Below are 6,494 nucleotides of genomic sequence, written 5' to 3' on the forward strand. Positions count from 1 at the left end.
CCTTGGGTTAACCTGAGGCGGTCCCTTCGGGTGGGTGCCTGGAATGTCCTATCCCTAAGAGAGGATGATCACCTGTCTCTGTTATTATCTGAGCTCAAGCGTTTGGACATCGGGATTGCAGCTCTCTCTGAGGTTTGGAGACCGGATTGCGGCGAGATAATGGTGGGTGGTTACACCTACTATTGGTCTGGTCGCTCTGATGGTTACCATACCCAAGGAGTTGCTGTAGCTGTGTCCAATAAGCTGACCCCAATGATAATTGAGGTAACACCGGTCAACGAGCGTATTATGAGATTAAGGATTCGTCACTCCTTAGGTGTCATTTCCCTGGTCTCTGTTTATGCTCCGACTGAGGCGAGTGATCTCACCGTGAAGGATGCATTCTACGCCATGCTTGAGTCTGTGGTTGATGAGTGCCCCAGACGAGATACACTTGTAGTCTTGGGGGATTTCAATGCATCGACTGGAACTGATAGGGATGGTTATGAGGTGTGTGTTGTTCCCCATGGGTCAGGAACTAGGAACCAGAATAGCACTAAGTTTCTTGACTTTGCAAGAAGTCATGGACTTAGGGTGGCTGGTTCATGGTTCCAGTGCCCACAGCTCATCGCTGAACTTGGTATTCCAACGCTGGCGGTGTGGCAAAGGAGATTGACCATGTCCTCATTGACGGTCGTTGGAGGATGATCAAGAACTGCAGGGTCTACCGGAGTGCTCAGTTCCTCAATACTGACCACAGGCTTGTTGTAGCAACTCTAAAGCTGCACCTTAAATCCTGGAGAATGGTACCATCCCAGCCTAGGCTGGATGTTGGCAAGCTCAGGGATGAGAGAGTAGCTGAGAAATTTGCGAACAGGCTGAGTGGACACTTGGGGGGTCTGGGTGCTTTGGGGGGTCCTGAAGAGTTGTGGAGTGCCTTCAAGACCACCGTCCTTGATGTTGCCGGTGGATGTCTTGGAACTCACCGCAGGGCAAAGAAGAATTTTGTCTCTCAAGGGACACTGGATACCATTGACCATAGTCGCAGGGCCAGGCTTACTGGCAGAGCCGAGCTGTTCAGGGAGCTGAGGCGTAAAACTGTACGTGCACTGAGGGTGGACAAGGAGGCCTATTTGCGAGGAATCTGTGAGGGGGTAGAGCATCACCTGTGGACAGGTGATTCTGGTCCCGCTTACAGGGGAATTCGCGCATTGCGTTCATCCAAGCCCATCCCTCGGAGCACTGCAGTTAGAGCAGAGAGTGGTAGGCTCTTGACAGCCGAGTCTGAAGTGAAGGCACGCTGGGCCGGTTACTTTGAGCGGTTGTACCAGGCTGATCCCCCAGCTGTCGAGTTGGACGTCAAGGGTGTTTCAATCCCTGTTGCTGACCCTCAAATCAACTGTGGTCCACCATCGCTTGTGGAAACACGGGCTGCGGTGAACCAGTTGAAACGGGGCAAAGCTCCAGGGATCTGTGGCATCCATGCCGAACTTCTCAAGGCTGGTGGAAATGCTGCACTCGTGTCGTTGCATGCAGTTTTGTGCTCTGCCTGGAACACAGGCATCATCCCAACTGATTGGAAGAGGGGCCTTGTTGTTCCTCTCTGGAAAGGGAAGGGTGATCGCTAAGACTGCAAAAACTACCGAGGGGTGACGCTGCTCTCAGTGCCGGGCAAGGTCTTTGCTCGGATAATTATTGATAGGATTCGCCACCATCTGCTTGAGCACCAGCGTCCAGAGCAGTCAGGCTTTACACCAAAGAGGTCAACGATTGACCATATCCTTGCTCTTCATGTCCTCACCGAACACAGACGAGAGTTTCGGCAGGGGCTGCTTGCAGCCTATGTCGATCTCTGTAAAGCGTTCGATTCAGTGAATCGGGATGTCCTCTGGAGGATTCTTGGTCTCCGTGGGGTGCCACCAAAACTGATCGATCTGATGTCTGAACTCTACTCTGGTACTGAGAGTGCTGTGAAGTGTGGTGGTACCATCTCTGACTTATTTCCAGTTGTTACTGGAGTTCATCAGGGGTGTGTACTGGCCCCCACACTTTTCAGCACTTGTATGGACTGGATTTTAGGGAGGATGTCTGAGAGATCAAGCTGCGGTGCATCGTTTGGGAATGTCAAGATCTCGGACCTTGATTTTGCAGATGATGCAGTCATCTTTGCGGAAACTTTAGATATCCTTTTGGGGGCCCTCGATGTGCTGAATGAGGAGTCGGAGCCGCTGGGATTACTGGTTTCTTGGGTCAAAACTAAGATCCAGGCTTTCAGTGACATCTTGGATGCTGCTATCCTGTCTGTGTCTGTTAGTGGTGAGGATGTTGAGGTCGTGGAGAGATTCACTTACCTTGGCAGTGATATTCATGTCTCTGCTGGCTGTGAGTCAGAGGTCAATAGACATCTGGGTCGGGCCTGGGGAGTCATGGTTTCACTGGATCATGGGGTGTGGCGCTGCCGGTACCTGTGCGGGAGGACTAAAGTCTGAGTCTTCAGGTCCTTGGTACTTCCAGTCTTGCTCTATGGATGCGAGACTTGGACTGTGACCAAGGATCTGAGAAGGAGACTTAATTCCTTTGGTACCAGGTCTCTTCGGAGAATCCTTGGCTATCGCTGGCCGGATTTGGTGTCCAACGAGCGGTTGCTGAGAGAGACTCGGATGAGATTTGTTACCTGCATAGTCCGTGAGCGTCAGTTGCGGCTGTATGAACATGTGGCTCATTTTCCTGACGCTGATCCTGCTCACTAGATTCTCTCAGCGAGGGAGTCTCATGAGTGGAGGAGGCCAGTGGGCCGACCACGTGCCTCGTGGTTGCAGCAGGTTGACCATCATCTCAAGGAGATGGGGATGGGCCTGGCATCTGCCTGGGGGATGGCCAGACAGAGGCCCCTGGAGTACCGGCGGAAAGTGGACGCAGCGACGCGCTGTTCTGCCACATGCTCCCATACCTGACCTGATCCAAGATGGCCGACTGGCGGCCATTTCAGTTGTAAAAAAAAACAGGTGTAGAACACGTCTTCAACCATTTATCGGACATGCATTTACCGATATGGTTCAAACTTGGCACATAGGTAAAGAATGATGGTTTACATAAGCACATCATTTTTTTTTCAAGACAAGATCCAAAATGGCCAACTGGCAGCCATTTTGTTACTTAAATGTGTCCCCAAACATTTCTCACATATGCATACTCTGATTTAGTTCAAACTTGGCACAAGCACAGTACATGATGGCATACACTTGTCCCTCACTTTATTTTGTGATCTGATCAAAGATGGCTGACTCGTAGACTAGCGGCCATTTTAGTTGGACATAAATATGGGCAAGCCCTTTAATTCCATTCAGCAAAATTACTAAAACAACAGGGGCTATGACATTTTATGTCTTGTTTTTACTTCTTTTTTTCATGACGTTTTTTTTCAGTGCGAGAAATGTATTTGTGAAAAAATAAAAATAAAATAAAGGAAAAAGTACACAATGACCTAAAAGGAGACATTCAGAGAAAATGTCCAAAAGGGCATTTAATCCAGAAAGGAAATGTGTGATATTCCACACCAGCAAATACCACCCGTCGCTTCACTGATGGTAATTCAAAAGGGGGGAGGGTGAAAAAGAGGGAGAGAGGGGTGGGGAAGGGAGAGAGGGGTGGGGCAGAGAGAGCAGGGAGAGTGAAGAGGTGGAGGGGAAAGGAGTGGGGGGGAGAGGAGAGGGGGAGAGGAGGGAGGGGGAGAGGAGGGAGGGGGAGAGAAGAGGGGTGGGGGAATGGAAGACAGTATGAGGTGAGAGGAAGGGAAGGCAGATGTGTGGTGGAGCATTAATTACGATTCACACCGTCTCATCAATATGATTCTGCATAGAATAACAGTGAAGATGGAAACAAAATAATGTCTGAAATCCATTTTCTTCCAGTCACACTATAAACACGGTCTGGAGGCAAACTCCAATCTGGAGACAAACTCGTGTCCAGACAAGTCCGGAGACAAACTCACGTCCAGATTTAAATACCGCCCATACGCGTCTGGAGACAAGCACCGCTCGGACACGTCTGGAGACAAACTCCCGTCCGGACATAAACACCGCCTGGGCACGTAAAGAGCTAAGCTCGCCAGACATAAAAACTGCCCGGAGACGAACACTGCCCGAACACGTCTGGAGACAAACCCCATCCAGACATAACCACCATCCGGATATGTCCAGAGACAGACAGATAGAGAGAGAGAGATAGAGGAGATAAGGGAGGAGGGTGATGCAGTGTTTTTTGGTAGGGGATAGAGCAAGGATGGGACAAAGAGAGGGAGAGAGGGGGGGAAGAAGGAGGGAGAAAAGGGCGGGAGAAAAGTGGGGGAAAAGAGGGGGGAGAAAAGGGGGTAGAAAAGGGGGAGAAAAGGGGGAGAAAAGGGGGGAGAAGGGAGGTAGATGGGGGAGAGAGAGGAGGAGGGATGAGGGAGGAGGGAGCTGAAGTGTTTTGGGAGGGAGGTAGAGGAAGGATGGGACAAAGAGAGAAAGAGAGAAAGAGAGAAAGAGAGAAAGAGAGAAAGAGAGAAAGAGAGAAAGAGAGAAAGAGAGAAAGAGAGAAAGAGAGAAAGAGAGAAAGAGAGAAAGAGAGAAAGAGAGAAAGAGAGAAAGAAAGAAAGAGAGAAAGAGAGAACCGAAGAAAGGGAGAAAGCGAGAAACGGAGAAAGGGAGAAAGGGAGAAAGTGAGAAAGGGAGAAAGGGAGAAAGGGAGAAAGGGAGAAAGGGAGAAAGGGAGAAAGGGAGAAAGGGAGAAAGGGAGAAAGGGAGAAAGGGAGAAAGGAAGAAAGGGAGAAAGGGAGAAAGGGAGAAAGGGAGAAAGGGAGAAAGGGAGAAAGGGAGAAAGGGAGAGAGAGAAAGAGAGAGAGAGAAAGAGAGAGAGACAGAAAGAGAGAGAGAGAGAAAGAGAGAGAAAGAGAGAGAGAGAGAGAGAGAGAGAGAGAGAGATGAGGGTAGGGGAGGGGAGTGAGCAGAGAGAATATGTTATGATTTATGAACAACACGCACGCACATGCTTGGCTGATATCGGCAATTTTTCGGGAATCAGCAGGTTGGAATCAGCGTGATTACAGATTACAGTATGCATTGTATACAACCCAGAAACCTTGAGTGGCTTTCACCAATAAAAACATCACATTTATATAGACATTTCAGGGGTATGTTCACAAACATTATTCTTCATAAACAGCTGCATTTTACGGGTGGAAAAAATTTTGGCTCAGAAATTTAGAAAATAAGTTAATACAGCAAATGGCTCGGAAATCAGGTGTTATTTCACAACTTGCTCAGAATGATGGAGCACGAACAACTCGCTCAGGGTGACGGAGCACAATCCACTCGCTCAGGGTGATGGGGCATGATCCACTCGCTCAGGGTGACGGAGCACGATCCACTCGCTCAGGGTGATGGGGCATGATCCACTTGCTCAGGGTGATGGAGCACGATCCACTTGCTCAGGGTGATGGAGCACGATCCACTTGCTCAGGGTGATGGAGCACGATCCACTCGCTCAGGGTGATGGAGTACGATCCACTCGCTCAGGTTGACGGAGCACGATCCAATCCCTCAGGGTGATGGGGCATGATCCACTCGCTCAGGGTGACGGGGCACGATCCACTCGCTCAGGTTGACGGAGCACAATCCACTCGCTCAGGGTGATGGGGCATGATCCACTTGCTCAGGGTGACGGAGCACGATCCACTCGCTCAGGGTGATGGGGCATGATCCACTTGCTCAGGGTGATGGAGCACGATCCACTCGCTCAGGGTGATGGAGTACGATCCACTCGCTCAGGTTGACGGAGCACGATCCAATCCCTCAGGGTGATGGGGCATGATCCACTCGCTCAGGGTGACGGGGCACGATCCACTCGCTCAGGTTGACGGAGCATGATCCACTGGCTCAGGGTGATGGAGCACGATCCACTCGCTCAGGGTGACGGAGCACGATCCACTCCCTCAGGGTGACGGAGCACGATCCACTGGCTCAGGGTGATGGAGCACGATCCACTCCCTCAGGGTGACGGGGCACGAACCACTCGCTCAGGGTGATGGAGCATGAACCACTCGCTCAGGGTGACTGAACATGAACCACTCGCTCAGGGTGACTGAGCATGAACCACTCGATCAGGGTGACATGTGCGCTAACCACTCACTCAGGGTGATGGAGAACGAACCACTTGCTCAGGGTGGCAGTACACTAACTACTCGCTCAGGGTGACAAAGCATGAAAATCGCGTTCAGGATGACGAAGCATGAACCCCTCACTCTGAATGGCATGGTGCAGTTCCGCTATCGATTGTAAGGCGTTCAGCAAGTGGCTTAAGCACTCATGCAAGCACTCCAATGAAATGGTTGATAAGGAATGGTTAGCCAGGCTGTCACTGCATATCATATCACATCCCTTTGACTTTAAAGCCAGCCTTCACCGTGCACGCAGGAGTTGTTGAAAAAAAAATGAATTAGTGAAATAACATGACTTTATACACAACAGAGTTGCAGC

This window comes from Eptatretus burgeri, chromosome 4 (assembly GCF_056783735.1).
Source record: "Eptatretus burgeri isolate ZD-2024b chromosome 4, Ebu_testis_v1, whole genome shotgun sequence".
NCBI lineage: Eukaryota > Metazoa > Chordata > Myxini > Myxiniformes > Myxinidae > Eptatretus > Eptatretus burgeri.